The sequence below is a fragment of the Glycine soja genome, chromosome 1 (genome assembly GCF_004193775.1).
Source record: "Glycine soja cultivar W05 chromosome 1, ASM419377v2, whole genome shotgun sequence".
In the NCBI taxonomy this organism is placed as follows: Eukaryota; Viridiplantae; Streptophyta; class Magnoliopsida; order Fabales; family Fabaceae; genus Glycine; species Glycine soja.
This window is the reverse complement of record NC_041002.1, coordinates 40066356-40086558: the sequence shown is the minus strand read 5'-3', so window position 1 is coordinate 40086558 and position 20203 is coordinate 40066356.

Below are 20203 nucleotides of genomic sequence, written 5' to 3'. Positions count from 1 at the left end.
TCCCACTACTTGACTTTGTTGGAGTGACACCAACGGCGATGACATTCTCTGCTGGGTTTGCATATCTGGAGGCTGAGCGTGTTAGTAATATTGTATGGGCTTTGGAACGATCGCCTCCCTGTTGTTATTGTCACTGACAGAGACCTAGCACTGATGAATGCAGTGAAAACTGTGTTCCCCGAGTCTACTAATTTGTTGTGCAGGTTTCATATCGATAAGAATGTGAAGGCGAAGTGTAAATCTTTAAACGGTGAAAAAAATGTGTGGGACTATGTAATGGATAACTGGGGTACTTTGGTTGATTGTCCGTCCGAACACCAGTTCCATGAGTCACTTCAGAAGTTTCAAGTTGTTTGTTCGCCTTGGCCGATGTTTATTGACTATGTTAACGACACATGGATTATCCCCCACAAGGAAAAATTGATTATAGCATGGACGAATAAGGTCATGCACCTAGGCCACACAACAACAAACAGGTATTAAGAACTGATTTTATTTGTTAGTAAGGATTAGTAATAAATGGTATTTAATTGTTGTATATTTTCATGTTTGTTGTGTATTTTAAATGTGGGGTTGAATCAGCTCATTGGGCTCTCAAAAGAGTACTACAAAATAGCGTTGGAGACCTATGTAGTGTTTGGGATGCCATGAACAACATGATCACGCTGCAACAAGTCGAAATTAAAGCATCCTTTGAAACCAGAACGCATGTGGTTGGGCATGTATATAAAAAAACCTTATACAAGAGGCTTCTTGGGATGGTTTCAAGGGACGCTTTAAATCAGATTGCTTCTGAGGTTGACCGTCTACGTTATCTCGACAAAAATCTCTCTTCTTGTGGTTGTGTGATGAGAAGCACGCACAGTCTTCCTTGTGCATGTGAGCTTTCTAGGTATATTGCTGGCAGCATCCCATTGGAGTCAGTCCATCTTTTCTGGAGGAGACTTTTCTTTTCAGACCAAGGGTTATGTGAGACGGAAGTCAGCATCAAGGAAGAGATAAAGATCATATCTAAAAGGTTTGATGAACTTGATGTGTCTGGCAAAGTAACTCTGAAGAGTAAACTTCGAGAAATTACATACCCTGATCATAATTCTATGTGCCCTCCTCTGTCAAAGGTCAACACTAAAGGTGCACCGAAGAAACCGATGAAAAGAAGTCAAAGATCCACAAAGCGTGATCCGTCTTACTGGGAGTATGTTGATGCTTTTCATTCTGTTCAAAGCAGCAACTCTCCAGTCAAACGAAGTGCATCATGTTCTGAACCGCCTCAGCCAACAAGGATTATCCCGATGTTGAATCAATTTGCGCCATTCATTCAAGGTTTCATTCGTGACGTTGTGGATGTGAAAGCAGACGGTAACTGTGGATATCGGTCCATTGCCACTTTATTAGGTATGGGGGAAGATTTGTGGCCGTTAGTGCATAATGAATTGATTAAAGAACTTGGCAGGTGGTCGCATGAGTACATGAACCTCTTTGGTGGCACAGAGAGATTTGAACAATTAAAGTTGTCCCTACTTGTTGATGGGTTTTCGAAGGTATGTTTTTAGGTTAATTTTTTTAATAGCAATCTTTAAATTACTTACATGTGTATGTTTGGTTCATTCAGGTTAGTGTGGACAAGTGGATGGATATAACGGAGATGAGATATGTGATTGCATCACGGTATAACGTAATCCTTATATCATTGTCCCGACAACAAAGCATGACATTTTTTCCTCTTAGAAGTCAACCACCACCTGATTCTTCTGGGCACCGCATGATATGTATCGGTCACGTGTTTGGAAATCATTTTGTTCAGGTACATTGAATATAGTTAGTATAACAATTATGCAATGACTTCGCTGGTTCATTTGACACGGTCACCGCATGATATAATCTTTGTTCATGTACAACAGGTTTATTTGAAAGACCATTGTCCCTTACCGCCTCCAGTGTTGTTGTGGTCAAGCAATTGTTATTCTCAGGCAAAGCAGTGGACAATTCCATATATTAGTAGAATGAACCAATACACAAGCTTGATGTCATTCAAAACACACTATGTCGACCTAAATGAAGACTAAACATGCATTGTTTATGTAATTGTATTCATTATGCGATATAATTTGTTGTAACCCATTACTAACCAATTAATATTATTAAGTACTCGTTTGGTTAAGCAAGAAAATTGTTGGTCCAACAAAAATCATTTACGCGTGCAGCATACATCATTGTCATAATTGACAACACATAATGACATGCATGCGTATTAAAGTTTGAGCGTGACAACACATTGGCTGACTTGACTACACATTCTAAAGGAAACATAAACACGAAACATGTTCACGCGTGTCTATTTTTTTGTGAACAAAGTTAAGCAATCGCTCGGTCACAACCATCTATATATATGGCAGACACGGCTAATAAATCACACATTAACTTGCTTTCAAATAGTCTCCCAATTGATACACAAAGTATGACATTTTTAGGAGAAACTAGCAGTCGGACGATTGTCAACTCAAGGTTGGCTTTCATTTTTCCAAATGGATCAATTATTCACAATGATACTGGCGTTTACTTCCAAACTTCAACTCCGGTGCTCATTCGAGTACCAAATAGTTGTGATTTTGCAAGCCTAAAAACCAGAATACACAATACCCTTCAGCTATCCGACAAATAATTTTTGGATGAAATTCACTACCGGAAGTCATTCACCGATACAGGTAACCAAATTCGCTTTCGGTGTATGAAATTGATAAATGATGACGATGTCAACACAATGTTAATGTGTAATGATCAATTTTCTTGTGTTGGTCCGATTGAGTTATTATGCACCGTTGGAAGAACACCAGATGGAATAATAAACTTACTTGAACGCACTATGCCCCATACTCATGACGCGATCCTGTATTACAACGGGAAATGGAACATGCCACCGCAGAACAAATTTGTTGGATGCGCGTTCATAGGAAAAAATCATAAGAAATTTCAAATTCCTTCAACATGTACCATCGATGAACTGGAGAATTTAATAAAGCAAGTTGCACCTAAAGAGATTCCCCCTCTTGGAATTCACGAATCACAAACGGTAAGACGATTGTTTTTCCGCCAACCAGCTCGCTTTGAGTATTCAGATACACTTATAAAATATGAAATAAATGAGTTGAGGACCAACGATGAACTGTTGAAGGTGTTAGTACAATCTAACTACTGGAAAAAATATGGACCAATAGAAATTTTAGCTGTATTTATTAAATATGTTGTGAAAATCGAAGACGAGGTCACTGGGACATCGCTAAACAACTGAATGTGATGTTTATTTTTTTACTTTTTCGTTGATGTAACCTTTATCTGTTTACGGCGTGTTTAATTCCCATAATAAAGTTGAATGTGTTGTTTCAATGGTCCAAAAAATTAATTGTTAGAAAGGTCGGATTCCTATTTTTTAGGATTTTCTGGCTTTGTTTTTAGGTGTTATTTGACGAAACCGGGGTACGGGACTAATTTTTTTGGGTTATTTGACGTCCAAACATAAGAAATGGCCGTCCTCTATTGTCTCACGGCACTGGCACACCCACGGAAAAAAATTCCAAACATGGGTACTTGAACATGAAAAAGGGTCAATTTCCTATTTTTTTGGATTTTCTGGTTTTGTTTTTAGGTGTTATTTGATGGAACCGGGGAACGAGACTAATTTTTTTGGGTTCTTTGACGTCCAAACATGAGAAATGGCCACCCTCCATTGTCTTACGGCACTGGCACACCCATGGAAAAAAATCCCAAACATGGGTACTTGAACATGAAAAAGGGTCCATTTCCTATTTTTTTTTTTGGATTTTCTGGCTTTTTTTTAGGTGTTATTTGATGGAACCGGGGAACGAGACTAAATTTTTTGAGTTCTTTGACGTCCAAACATGAGAAATGGCCACCCTCCATTGTCTCACGGCACTGGCACACCCACGAAAAAAAATCCCAAACATGGGTACTTGAATAAGAAAAAGGACCCATTTCCTATTTTTTTGGATTTTCTGGCTTTGTTTTTAGGTGTTATTTGACAGAATCGGGGAACGAGACTAATATTTTTGGGTTCTTTGACGTCCAAACATGAGAAATGGCCGCACTCCATTGTCTCACGGCACTGGCACACCCACGGAAAAAAACCCCAAAAATGGGTACTTAAACATGAATTTTTTTTTAAAGTGATCTTTGTAGTATCTTATATGGCGATTTCATTGTCATGTAATTTTTTTTTAATATTTTGTTTTTGGTACGAGCTTATATATTAATAGTGTAAATTATGATCGAATCATAATTTATTATATATTATAATTACTTTAAAAATCTTACTAACACATAATTATGAATTATCAATGATTTTTAAAACATTTATTTTTTATGTAATTCTTACAAACAAAACTCATGATTTTAGGTTCACTTTTTTTAAAAATAAATTTAAAACACTCGCAAACTTCGCTTAAGGACCACAATCGGAATAATAAACTATATTATAAAATAATAAACTGTGCAAAACACGTCAACTATATTAAACAAAAAAATTGTAATAATTACAAATATTCATGTCAACTACAACACAAAAAATAAATACAATGATCAATGGTCCATGCAGTGTCTCTGACGAGCCCTGACAGTTCCATCAGCACTGGATCCCCTTCTCACGATCGTCAGACAATCCTGCATAATGTCATATAACTCTGTGTCTGCAGTGACTATCCTAAGGTTGAGCACACACTCCAACCTCTGTGCAATCGCCTCATATCCGTCGTAATCATCCTGTCAAAGTCATTAAAAACATTTATTATGAAATTTAAAATAAATAACAACTCATGAAACATTAAACGCGCAAAGAATCTTACCACATGTGAAGGGGGGTCAAATGCCACTGGAACCTGGGCGGCTGTATGTAGTCCTCAGGGTCTGCAGCTGGTGCATCTCTCGGCTGGTCACCTGCCTAGGTCGGTATCATGAATGGGTGAGATATGCGGAAAAACCACTTCATGTAATCCGCAGATACCTGCTCAGGCACTAGACAAAGCTGACCCGCAGGTAGTAAGTGCTCCGCAAACTACATCCACCTGTCATCTATCTCATCGTGTGACAATCGAGCACTAACAGGCGGCGGAGGGATGCTCTGGATGTAACCAAACTAGCGTACCACCCTCTCCGGTCGAGCTGTGACCACCATAGGACCCCATCTCAGCTGACCCTGGAATGATGAAAACTCCTGAAAGGCCCTAACCCCCCGATGTTCCGTGTACGGCAACCAGGACACATCTGTGACGGTCAAACCATCACAACGTGCCCTGTAAGGTGCTCCTATGATTCTCTTCATGTGCGCCTTCGACGTCAACCACCGGGAAGCACGTGGGGACGTCTCCTGGTATGTATCATCTGTCACGCATTGGTGCACACTAGGGAAGTGCTCATAGATCCAGCACTACACAATAAATGAGGTAAACATAACAAAAACATATTAAATCATAAGCTGAAGTACCCCGCAAGCTGTCGGGTGGTGGTCCTACAAGCCTCATCTAACTGGTCATGCATATAAACCAGCGTGGCAACTCCCCAAGCATAACCACCACTCTGAGCAAGGTCTCAGAAAGCGTCAAGGTGAACCACATGCACGTATGTTGCACTCTTATTAGCAAAAAGAGTGCAACCGACAAGGTGCAGCAGATAAGCGCGAGCTACGACAATCCACCGCCGGGCCTGACATCTCGTCTCATAAATGTCTCGAACCCATCCTAGTCGTACATATGCCCCACGTGTCAGTGCTGTCTCGGCTCTAGCCTCCTCGGCAGACACCTCGAGCAACCCTGTCAGCAAAAATCTAGCCTCCTCCGTAGAAAGAGCATGGAAACTGTGCAAGGCGCCAGTGATGGGCAAATGAAGGAGTGACGACACATCATCCAATGTGATTGTCAGATCTCCTACCGGAAGGTGGAAGGTGCTGGTCTCACCGTTCCACCCCTCCACGAATGCGGATATCAGTCCAGGATCGCCAGTAATAACTGAACAATCGATCAGTGGACTTAATCCTGTGGCAGCCACCAGGCCTTCAATCTCAGGCACTAGCCTCCCAATCAGTGTCACCTTCCTCCCATGTGACATTAACTTCAAATCAGGACGTTCCTGATTTGAAGTACAAATTATACAAGTATTAAAAAAAATTAATGACAAACAAATAAATCAACAATGATAAATAATTAACAAATTAAAATACCTGTTCACTCCAAGCAGCATGTGCAACATGCTCGGCAAATGATGTCAGCACTGACGAGTCACGTGGCCCACCAGGGAATCCCTCAATAGCATCATCAGCATCTGACCCCTCAGCACCATCAGCACCCTCTACGTCCGCATGCATCTCAGGTGCCTCCGCAGCCAGCACAGGGACATCGTCAGTCATGTCAGCAACGTCCTCAGTCATATCACGTCCCTCTGCAATCATCTGTTGAACCCGTTGCGTACGGGCTGAGGCAGTAGGCCTACGCCTCTCGGGAACATCAGCTGCATCATGATCATCATGTCTATCTCTGCCTACAAGTCTACCTATGGCACGACCTAAATCTCGTGTTCTAGCCATGATCTGCAAATCATGTCGAACACATATTTTTTTCGATCAAAATATATACAACTTTCTTTATAAAAATAAAGCAATTTTATTTATAAACAAATAAAACTAATTTAAATCAAATTATTTGAAAACATACACAGCATAATTTTAAAAAAAAAAATTAAACAACTTCATTTATAAAAAAAACACAACTAATGTAAAAAAAAATTAATTAGTAAACATGCACAACTTAATTTAAAAAAAAATAAAAAAACTTCATTTATAAAAAAAAACACAACTAAATTATTTAGTAAACATCCACAACTTATTTTTAAAAAAAAATAAACAACTTCATTTATAAAAAAAAACACAACTAATATAAAAATAATTAATTACTAAACATCCACAACTTAATTTAAAAAAAACTTCATTTATAAAAAACCACAACTAATGTAAAAAAAATTAATTAGTAAACATCCACAACTTAATTTTAAAAAAAATTAAAAAAAATTCATTTATAAAAAAAACACAACTCAATTATTTAGTAAACATCCACAACTTAATTTTTTTAAAAAAATAAACAACTTCATTTATACAAAAAAACACAACTAATATAAAAATAATTAATTACTAAACATCCACAACTTAATTTAAAAAAAAAACTTCAATTCTAAAAAAAATATAACTAATATAAAAATAATTAATTACTAAACATTCACAACTTAATTTTAAAAAAAAATAAACAACTTCATTTATTAAAAAAACAAAACTAATATAAAAATAATTAATTACTAAACATCCACAACTTAATTTTTAAAAAAATAAACAACTTCATTTATAAAAAAAATACAACTAATATAAAAATAATTAATTACTAAACATCCACAACTTAATTTAAAAAAAAACTTCATTTCTAAAAAACCACAACTAATATACAAATAATTAATTATTAAACATACACAACTTAATTTTAAAAAAAAATAAACAACTTCATGTATAAAAAAAATACTTCATTTATAATAAAATAAACAACTTTATTTATAATAAAATAAAAAAGTTTATTTATAGACAAAAAAACACAACTAATTTCAAAATATATAATTAGTAAACATACACAACTCAAATTATATATAACAATAAAACAAAAATGAGAAAAAAAATCCCAAACATACGCAACTTTATTTATAAAAATTAACTACTTCATTTATAAAAAAAAATACATAAGTAATTTAAAATTAAATAATTAGTAAAATACTCAACTAAAATGATATAAAAAATAAACTGAAACAATTAACAAAAATAACCAACTTAATTAACAAAAATAACCAACTTAATTAACAAAAATAATATTTCAAAAAAAAATCTTCCAGAAGAACTACTTCTTCCGGAAACTTTCCGGAAGAACTACTTCTTCCGAAAACTTTTCGGAAGAGGTGTTCTGGGAGCTTTCCGAAAGACCAGTACTTCTGGAAGACGTTTCACAACTTCCGGAAGAACCCTTTTTCCAGAAATCTTCCGGAAGAATTCTTCCGGAAGTTCCGGAAGAACCCCTAACGGGTCTTCCAGAAGGCGCCACCGTCACCAAGTTGTCGCCATTTTTTCCGGCGTCTTCTACCCTAAGGTTCCACTAACCTACCCTAAATGCTACAAATATAGTACATAACAAAACCAAAGCTAAGAAGAAGGCCACCTACCTCGAATGCAAATGGGTCCAAGGGCTGTCAGAGAAGCCTCACGGAGAAGAAGCTCGTCACAGAAGAGAGAAGTGAAAAAGCTTTCGTGGAAGAGAGAAGTGAAAAGAGAGAATGCTTCGAAAGAGGGAAAGAAAAAGCTTTTTAATTTTTTAAATGAAGGGCAAAATTGACTTTTCAATAAATTGCTGGGTGCACCAACAATATTGCTGGGTGCACCTGGCATATCCCTTTTTTAGGCCACAATATTTTTGGGTTATTATATCGGGTCACGAACTCCATCCGTGGAGAGCCAAACACGAATACGCATATGAGCAACGCACCGCTGCAAGCTTCAATCTTGAAAGACACTCCAACATGATCAGACGAAAATGCGATCGAGTAGACATCGACTCGGAGAGGGTGAAGATCATAAAAACATATGATCTTAAGCTTCAACTCGCAATTTTTACTACAATGATCAAAACTATGGATTCTATAGAATTTACCAATGGTTATGTATTTATTATAATATTTAATTAACTAATTCATTAAATTAAATAAAATTGATTAATTTAATTGAAAGTATTAAATTTATTCTAAATAATAATTTTTTTCCAAATTTATCTATATTAACAAATGTAACAAACATCAATGAGTTATATATTTTTCACTATCACGTTATTTGAAGACTAATTTTAGTTAATGATATTTTGGTTAAAAATATTTAATGCATGTAATATTTCATATCAAACATTATACAAATAGCTAAGTCATATTTTCAATTTAAACCTTATAATAAATACAGAAGGTTGTATTATTATTTTTTAAGTAAATTACGGTGATAACTTTTAAGATTTTTTAACCATGACAGTAAATCTCTTATAAGAGTGTTAATGTAACATATAAACAAATATTAGTGTAATATTTTCAAACACTAACAGGTTTTAGTCTAACATATAAGATTGTCGGTATAATATTTTTAAGCATAAAGGAAGTTAATGCAGAAATAGAAAAAAATAATGTAATTTGTTTTTGTTTAATTTTTGGTAGAGACATTAGTAAATTTTGCATGTTTTCGCCCTAAAATTTAAGCTCGAATTTACCAACAACTAGGTCGTTGATAATTGGGTGCCTATTCAAATAAAAATATACATGTGAATTTACTAGTGGTGTATTTGGGGTTCTTTTTTTACCAATAGGGGCATTTTTTTTCGGGACATTGACTAATGAGAGCGCATTTTGAATAAATACCCGTCAAGGGTAAGTCAAAAAGGGAAATATGACTTTGGAGATTGATGTCGAAGGCACATATAAGACTTTAATTGTGATTAGATTTTATTTTATAGAAGTCATATACTCTCATCTACGACTTAATAATTTTCCATTTTTTTAATCTTTCCTACGAAAGTTGTGAAACCCGTGCGACTTCTCTTTTATTTTGTTATTGTAATTTGAATTCTTTTTTAATCCACGATTTTTTTTTGTTATTTTGCCTTTTTTTTTTTTACTTTTTTTATTGTAGACTTGTTTCGTTTTGATTTATTAAAAGCTTTGTTTTAAAAAAATTATGAGGCTATTTTTAATTTACTTTAAAAATTGATGTTGCAACCCGGCCAAAAAATTGTTTGAAAATAAAGGAACCACCACCATAATACTATGAAAAAACTTTATTTTTTTATTTATATATTAAATTTAAGATTTCCGAGAAAGAAGAAACTCTCTGAAGAACCTTTCCCCTTCGTTGCTGGAAGAAAATTGTCCTCCCTTGCTCTCTTTCGATGGCTCCTTGTAATTGTTGGTATCTTCCTCTTCCTTGAGTCAAATGTGATAGCTAACTAAAGAAAATCTTGTGTGTGGCAGCTTCGAATCACTTTTTTCGTCACCTTCATTTTCCATTTGAGGTCTTCTTCAGCGGCCATGCCTTGTTGTTTCTTCCCATAGTCTTCTTTATAACCCAAAATGGTATTTAGTGGCTCCCTTTGATGGTTGCTTGGCCTCAAGCTGTGAGTGGCAGAGATTGCATGAAGAAAGTATGGGGATGAAAGAAATACGTTGGACAAAGAAGGGGTGAAGGGGAAGGGGTTGTAATTGTGTAGAGGCTAGGTTTTTTCTTTGATACTAGAGCGAGTTGGGTTTCAAAGTGGGTTTGGATAAATGATATTGGATCAAATAAGAAGTAATGGATAGTGGGCACAAATTCGATGGGTTAGTGAGGGGATTAGCTTCGGGCACCTGCAGATTTGCTGGTAGACCCAGCAAATTTTTATAATGCTCATTATACCCCTCTATTATAAGTAGCACTTTCCTTCTTCACTTTTCTCTGTTAAAAATTCTTCTCATTGTGGATGTGTGATGAGAACTACTAACGATCTTTCATGTGCATGTAAGCTATCTAAATATGTTCTTGGTACCGTACCACTTGAGGCAATCCATATGCTTTGGCGGAGGCTAAGTTTTTCAAACCAAGAGTTATCTGAGCCCCAAGTGAGCATAACCAAAGAAATGGAAACCATATCCAAGCAATTTGAAGAGTTTGATGTTTGTTGCAAAGTTACTTTGAAGAGTAAACTTCAGGAAATTGCTTACCCTGATCTAAACTCTATGTGTGCTCCTCCAGAAAAGGTGAAAACAAAAGGTGCTCAGAAGAAACTGATGACCAAACAACATATCAACAAAGCGTGATTTGTCTTACTGGGAGTATGTTGATGCTTTACATTCTATGCAAATAGTAATTCTTCAATCAAACGTAGTGCATCATCATTTGAGCACCAATTCAAAGAAGGAACATGCCGATGTTGGATCAATTTCATCCATACATTCATGATTCCATTGTAAACATTGTTGATGTCAAAGTTGATGGTAATTATGGATATCGTGCAATTGCTTCCTTACTAGGTATGAGTGAAGATTCATGGTCATTGGTGTGCAACCATTTGCTTAAAGAACTTACAAAATGGTCGGATGAGTATATCAACCTGGTTGGTGGCATAGACAGATTTGGGGAATTAAAGCGGTCCCTATTTGTTGATGGATTATCCATGGTATATAACTTTATTGTTACGTTTTGTTTGATTTAATTTGCTGTAAATAAATTCAATTTGCTGGTTGCTACATGGAGGTTACCATGGACAAGTGGATGAATATAACTGATATGGGATATTGATATAGCTCCAAGTTGAGCTTGTAGGCCTTGGATCTTCTTCATCAATAGAGTCCTTTGCTTCTTGAAGATCATGGCAATGGAATCGAGAAGGAAGAAAGATGATTGGAGACGCCACTTCAAGGAGAAGATGAGTCAAGAAAAAGCTCACCACCATAGGAAGCCATGGATAAGAGCTTGAAGGTAGGAGAAGATGAGTGGAGGGAGAGGGAGAGAAGGGGCACGAAATTTTGTGCCTCAAATGAGGTCTGAACTTTGAAGTGTAATTCTCAAATGATCAAAGTTGGAAAAATGCACACACATAGCCTCTATTTATAGCCTAAGTGTCACACAAAATTGGAGAGAAATTTGAATTTCTATTCAAATTTCACTTGAATTTGAAATTGAATTTGTGGAGCCAAAATTTCACTAATTATGATTAGTGAATTTCATATATGGTTCAGCCCACTAATCCAAGATCAAGTCCAAGATTCTCCACTAAGTGCTTAGGTGTCATGAAGCATGTAAAGCATGAAGGACATGCACAAAGTGTAACTATATGATGTGGCAATGGGGTGTAGCAAACAAATGCTCACCTCCTCCCCCTCTAAAATTTAATTGGATTGGGCCTCTCCCAATTCAATTAAATTTATTTCCCAGCACACACATCAAATATTCACTTAATGCATGTGAAATTACAAAACTACCCCTAATACAAAAACTAGTCTAGATGCCCTAAAATATAAGGGCTGAAAAATCCTATATTTCTAGGGTACCCTACCTACATCATGGAGCCCTAAATACAAGGAAAAAAATAATGAAATCCTAATCTAATATGTACAAAGATAAGTGGGGCTCATACTTAGCCCAAGAGCCCGAAATCTACCCTAAGGCTCATGAGAATCCTAGGGCCTTCTCTTGCATCTTTGGCCCAATCTACTTGGAGTCTTCTATCCAATGCCCTTGCGGGGTAGGATTGCACCAGATATGTCATTGTATCAAGGTATAATGTGATTCTTGTTTCTCTTTCACTCCAACAAGCATGATATTTTCCCCTCTTAGAAGTCAACCACCAACAGTTTCTTCTATGTATCGTGTCATATGTATCAGTCATGTGTATGACAATCATTTTGTTTAGGTAAATGCATGATCATTATGTTTGTGTAGTTTTTGTAAAAAAAAAATATGTTCTAATATTTTCAATGTGTATGTCCTTATGTAACAGGTATTCCTAAAAGAATGTTGTTTGTTAACGCCACTAGCATTGTTATGGTCTACACATTTTATCATTAGGCAAAGCAGTGGTCAACACCATATATTAGTAGAATGCAACAGTATACAAATTTGTTAAGGTTGAAAACAGAATTTGTTGATTTAGGTAAGATTGAACATTTAGTTACTTAAGCGGTTGTCATGTAATACGATAATATACGCATGTTTCACTAAATTTTCATACAGTATTTATTGGGAGTATGTCTTTGTGTGTTTATCACAAAATCAATCGACTAATCAGGGTTTATTGTTACACAACTAGTTAGTGTTACTTGAATGATTAGGTTGGTTTGACTAATTAGGGTTACTAAAGGTTAAACATAATAATGTAAATTGGTGATTACTTTTAAATTCAAATACAACTTAAACTAAATTAATTAAAAAACTTATCAAATAACATTAAATAATAAACATTGTATTCTCATATATGATACATAAATCATATAAAACCTAAAAAATTGCAAAAGTCTTCATGCGTCTTCCATAGGTCGCCTTCGTCTCAATCGAATGTATCCTCTTGCAATCCTTAGGCATTCTTCGGTGACAGTGTATGTTTTTGTTCCTTTGGTCACTATTCTTAGGTTGAGCAACCTTTCCAATTTTCAGCTATTGCTTGGCAAACCTCCTAGAAAATTATCAAAAAACAATAAAAAAAAGTTCAGGGTTAATGCATGTTCACATAAATTCAATAACAGTCGTAATTGAAAATATAATTTACCACTGCATGTCGAGACTGGTCTACATCAACATGTGCATCTTTCGGTGTTGAGCAACATCTGGTTCAACAAATGTGTCGTGATGCTACATGGCGGATGTCTAGAAGGATCCTTAGGCTGTGCCGTACTCATGAAGGGATGAGATATCATGTAGAACCATTTCATGTAGTCTAGTGAACACTATCCAGGCACTACACATATTTGACCAATTGGTGCAATGTATTCAAAATATTGAATCCATTTATCATTAATGTCTTCTATACATAAAGAAGGAGCAACAAGGTGTGGAGGAATGGTCTACACATACCTAAATTGTCGTACTACCCTCCCCGATCGGTGTATGACAATAGATGGACCCTATTTGATATGCCCAGAAAATAAAGAGATAACCTCAAACTCTCTGAAATCACGGTGGTCCTCTTACAAAATCTAGCACATAGCATCAGACGTTAATTTATCTCAACGCTTACGATACATCGATACTGGTAATGCCTTCCCAGACTTCCAACGGCAGGCACATGGTTTCTTTTTATCATAATCCTCAGTAGCAATAGTAGAACCAACAGAAGGAAAGTGTTCATAGATCCAACACTGCACATATTTTAAAAACAAATAAATTCACACAATTGTCAATATAAAGTAACCAACTAAAATTAAATTAAAAAAAATTCAAATTACCTGTAAAAGTGTTATATATCCTGCAAGTTGTATGGTCGTGCTCTTTGATGTATCATTCAAATTCTCATACATATGCACTAGTGCAATAACTCTCCATGCATTGCTTCCACTCTGCGTTAGGTCATGAAATGCGTCCAAGAATACCACATGCACGTGTGTGGCACTCTTATTAGCAAAGAGTGTGCAACCAAGCAAATGCACCAAATACGCTCGGGCTGCTACAATCCACTGCGCTGCATCACATTTGCTTCGATATACGTCTCGCAGCCAGGATAGTCGCACATATGCCCCATGGCATTGTACTGTCTCAGCTTTTGCCTTTTCAACACTGACTTCAAGCAATTTGACTAAGAGAAACACGATATCGTCCACATGAAGAGGCTCAAAGCTATGGAATGCGCCTGTAATAGGCAGATGCAACAACGATGCCACATCATACAAGATGATAGTCACCTCTCCTACTAGCAGATGGAAACTACTAGCTTCCTTATGTCACCTCTCCACAAAAGTAGACATAAGTCCTCGGTCACTTGTGTCCAGCATACCAAATTTCTCAATCTTCCTTCCAAGGGAGGATAACTTCAACTCAAGACGCTCCTCAAAATCATAATTTAACTCATTTCAGCAATAATAAAAAATACTTACAAAAATATTATTTATTTAAAAATATAAATACCTCTCCATTTCAAACTTTCGCTGCCACATGATAAACATAGTTCATCAAAACTGATATGTCGTGGGGTCTTCCTGGAAAATCGTCGACATTAGTAGCTGCATCATCAACAATTGCTTCTTCAGGCTGTTCATGGACTTCGTCATCTGCATGATCCATATGCTGAACATCCTCAGCAACAACTACAACTTCCCATGGTCTACATGCAAATGTTATGGGCCTTCACCGTTAGGGGGCTTCATCCACATCACCATTAACTTCTCTCCCTAAGGCTCTTCCTATAACCCTGTCTAAAGTTCGACCCAAACCTCTAGATCTAACCATAATCTGCACATTAAAACAGTCATAACAATTTAAGTAAGCATTTAAACAATACTTCAATCAATTACTATTTAATAATTCATAAATAAAATTTTTATTATTTTTTGAATAACTTTCTTATTACTTTAACATATTCATAAATGCATATAGAATTTTTTTTTTTAAAATATATAGAGTTCACAACACTAATTCTAGTAAAGTTAAATTAAAGACCAAAATATTACTACAATTTTAATTTTTATTTCTAACAAATCACTATTTCATTTTTCAACAAATTACTATGACAATAAATTTAATTTTTTTTACTAATGAAAATATTTTAATTTTTATATAGATATTTAATACTATGACTATAATAATATATATGTGTATATATATATATATATATATATGAATATATCAATAGTTGTATATATATTCAATATATATAAAAATTGTAATTTAAAAATTATAAAATTTGTAATTTATAAAATTACATTTTCTTGTCAAACTATATTGTCAAATATATACTAATAAATTTATAAAACACTTTTTAAAATATCAACTATAGCAAATTGTAATTTACTTATACTTTTTAAAAACAATTAAATCACAATAATATATATACATTTTTTTAAAATAAACAAATTCCTTAAGTTCTTAATAAAAATCAACTTCAAAAAATAAATATAATTAATTAAATAAAAATAAACAAAAAATTTACAATAATATTTATTTATTACAAAAAACTAAACAAAAATAATAATTTATTATAATTTTAAAATAATTATAAAATAACTTTTTTCTCAAATTGAAATAAAAAATTTAAAATAAATATACAGATCCCCACCGTGCATGCAAATCTGACAACGCCAAAGAGAACGAGACTTACCTCGGCACGATGGATCTCTGTCGTGGAAACACGAATGGAATGGCGGCATTTGTCACTATTGGCGCTAATGGCGGTGGCAGTGAACAACGGCGACAGCGGAAACGCGAATAAGACAAAGAAAACAGAGATAGAGATGAGGCATATATGACAAAAAAAAACCTAATAGTTGAAAACTTTATTCACAATATTGAGGTATATATCCAGAGAAGTCTGATGGCTCATAACTAGATAATGCATGTGATTGATGATGTTGAGACATATATCTATAAACTTGCATTTGAGGTACATTGAGTTCTGCATGTGATAATGGTGGTGATGGCCAAGATAGTACTGCAAAATAATAATTATCAAGTTGGAAATAATAATAAAATAATAATTTTAGAAAATTATTAAGTAAACCTACAACATTAATAGATGATGTCCCCTTACACAATATATATGGTCTAATTCGACATATATACCATTGTATGTATTCTTAATTTCATGCAAAATACCACGATGAACTTGACCTTGAATTAGATAATCATTCCAATTATTCCATTTTAATCCAATGACGATGATGGTGAGACCAAAAAATATATGTTCACCTTCTCATATCTATGTTGTGGAGTTCATCTAGGTTTGGTGGTCATCTATAATATTTTGTTGTAGTCCAAATTCCCTCATGACCCTATATATTGCATGTTATTCCACAATTGAAAACATATGAGAGGTACTTTTACATGAGAAACCGTAGATAGCTCAACAATATTAATTAATTTTCTTATTTGAGGTAAGACCACAAAACTGCAAGAAATATGTTATTTTTATGACATATTTCACAATTAATAAGAAAAACAATAAATACTCATATTAATAATAAAAAAAATGAACTTCATTTATGTGTAGTCTATCAAATATGATGCGTATAAGTCTGACTGCATGGGTGAAAATGTTTGGGTAGCTCATTGGCCGAAACCACCTTACATGGAAACAAAATATGTGTCACAGTTAATATGATAAGATAACTAATTAAATAAGTTTACAAATTTTATTGGTCATACCTTCATGCAAGAGGAAATTGGAGTCCTTCTTGTACTTCTTCATTAGACAAGTCATCTATACGTGGGACAATGCATTTAATATGTACCCACACCCATGATTACAAAAGCAACAAACATCCTCTAATATCAATTTGACAAGGTTTTGTTGTTCAATCTAGAGCTCGATAAATGGAAGCAAATACTACTGCATCACAACTATAATTACTTCTAGTTGACAAATTTTGTAGAAAAAGGAGTTGCATAAAATAAACACTAGCTCCTAATGTATTTGGCATAAAAAATCCGCCTATGAGCATCATGATATGAACTCTAGCATGTTGTGCAATCACAACATCATCAACATCAACATCAACATCAACAAAAAAGTTCTTGAAAATTTTGTTGCAACCATGTTAGATAAATCATGTTTCCTTTGATAATGTCCCCTATTAAGGCATACAGTTACCTACCTAGATGGATGAAAGTTGTTCAACACTTTCTACCTGGTACAATTGTCAAATACAAGACATCAGGCACAATTATGGATAATCAAGATGACTCTACCTTGATTCGTAATTTGTGTTTTGGCCTTTTAAGCCATGCATTGAAGGATTACCATATTGCAAGCCGATCATGCAAGTTAATGGCACATTTTTAACAAAAAATATCAAGGTACTTTATTGACTGTCATTGCACAAGATGATAATTAAAACATTTTTCTGCTCGCATTTGAAATTGTTGAGACCAAGACAAAAGAAGCTTAGATGTGGTTCCTTCCTTACTTGAGGAGGTATGTCACACCTCATCCAAGTTTATGCATTATATCATATAGGGGAGCAGGTTTGCTAGAAGTTTGCGATCATAAACAAGTTGGGTGGAATGGGTCGGGTGTACATTTCATGTACTACATTTGGAATATTGCATCAATTTTTAATAATGAGTATAAAAATGTTGACTTAAAAAAGCAAGTCATCAACATGGACGAAGTTTTAAGTTCTTCATGCCTTTATATATTAAATAATTTGTTTATTTCATGTTCAACTTAGAATTAAGTCATTATGTTTTGTCTTTAGTCATAGGATGAGATGAGAAAACTGCAATTTCTGGAACAGATACTTACAATGAGATCAGAGTTTTGACAAGCAACAAAATGGTTAGAACAAAGGCTTAATTGCAAAAAGAGTCTCCATATTTTTCCCATTTCACTAAATCGGTTCCCCTATTTTTCAATTCACTATCGGAGTTTCCCTATTTTTTAAAATTCACTATCTGAGTCCCAAGAGGAAAAATTGAACGTTGACCGTTAACTTATTTTATGCATCTCATATTTCTGTTGCTTAGTTTGGGTTCGTGTTATTGATTTTGGGAATTAGGAATTTTTGGTAAGGTGAAGGTTAGGGATTCTGAAGTTTACATTTTGGGGTTGGGGTAGTTGTTTCTAAGATAATTGTTAGTTACCTAATTACTGATAAGGGTAAATTGAAAATAACATAAATAATTAATCACTTTACTTACCAACAATAATATTTTCTAAACACATAAATACCTCTTAAATAACTAATTATATGCGAACACGTGACATTCAACATTCTAAGCTAACAGTCAACATTCAATTTTTTCTCTGGGGACTCATAGTGAATTTTGAAAAATAAGGACCTCAATAGTGAATTAAAAAAATAAAGGGATAGATTTAGTAAAATGGAAAAAATATGGGGACACTTTTTATAATTAAGCCTTAGTTAGAACAAATTCCTTAGGGTAAATGTACTCAAGCCTATGATGAAGGAAAATGGTCCAGGTGTATAACTACCATCCTTGTCGAGCATATGAATTATGTTTTAAATGAAGCCAAGCATTGCCTATTACATAATGTTTCATCCCCTTTGAAGCGAATATAATTGGCCTTCATATTTAGGTCCAAATTTTATGCATGGTCCTTTGAAGTGACGAGACATATTAGGAAGGCTACCCACCAGTCATATATATAATGAGATGGACAAATCATTTTCAAAATAAGCCTAAGAAATACTCATTTGAAGAATTGAAGAACATAATCGTAGTAACTGTCTATTTAAACAAGTTAATGTCTAATATTGTGAGAAATTTTTAAATTTTATGTTGGTGGTTAATTTGTATTGTTGAATTTATATTAATGTATTATGTTGTTTTGATATTAACATGTTATTTTATTTGTAAATAATTTTTTTTTCCTTATATTAAAATAATATTAAATGAAATTAATTAAATTTTCATGTTTATAATACTTATTTTACAAATGAAATTAATTCATAAATTTTTAAAATATTAAACTAAAACTTATGTAAAATCTATAAAAAAAAAAAAAAAATAGAAAAGCAAACAAGTTGTAGCTTAACTCACGACTTTTTCTTTTTCATTTTATAAAGAATGCACTATAAAAAATGAGGTTGTAAGGATTTTACGACTTTGGTAAAGAAAGTTAATTAAAAAAAATTAATATAGAAGTTATAAATTGAGCATACAACTTCTAATTAATTAACCTGATTAATTGGGGAAATCGGAGCAATTGTTATGACTTCCATTAAGAAAACAGAAAGAAAAAAGTCTTATATACGTCTTCAACTTCTATCTCCAAAATCGTACCTTCCTTTATGACTTATCTTTGAGCAGATATTTATTCAAAATATGCTCCTATTTGATAATTTCAAAATAAAAATTCCCCCTATTCGTAAAAAGGCCAGTAGTTGGCGGTTTAACCTTTTGTAAGGATATTTTTCTTGGTGCTAGTCAAGTCCTTTTTACATGTCTGATAGATTTTCGATATTGTTTTCCCTTATCGGCAATTTACCCGTCTACACTCTATAAGGATAGTTTTTTCTTAGAGACAATCAATTTGGCAATCTGTTGGTAAGTGATTGTTGGAATTTCGATGATGAATTTCCTTTCTGGCATATTGGTAATTGGTAAAGTTAAGATTGTGAGTTGTGACTTAGTGATGTTGGATTTTAAGGCATTCCTTTTACCTGGCAAAAGAATAACCTGAAAGAAAGACTTGATAGAATGCTAATAAATATGCAATGGAATTTGAAGTTCCAAGCGGTTGTTGTTCACCATTTAGCACCCTTGAAATTGGATCATACACCCTTTTGGGTAAAATTCTAAAATTTACTAGTTTGGGAACAAGCACAGAAGACCTTTCTGCTTCGTGGCAGCATGCACTACTATAAAAAAGTGTTTCCACGACATCAATACAACATCGGTGCTTTGGCGAACGTAGTTGAATCTGTAGCGGTGATATTT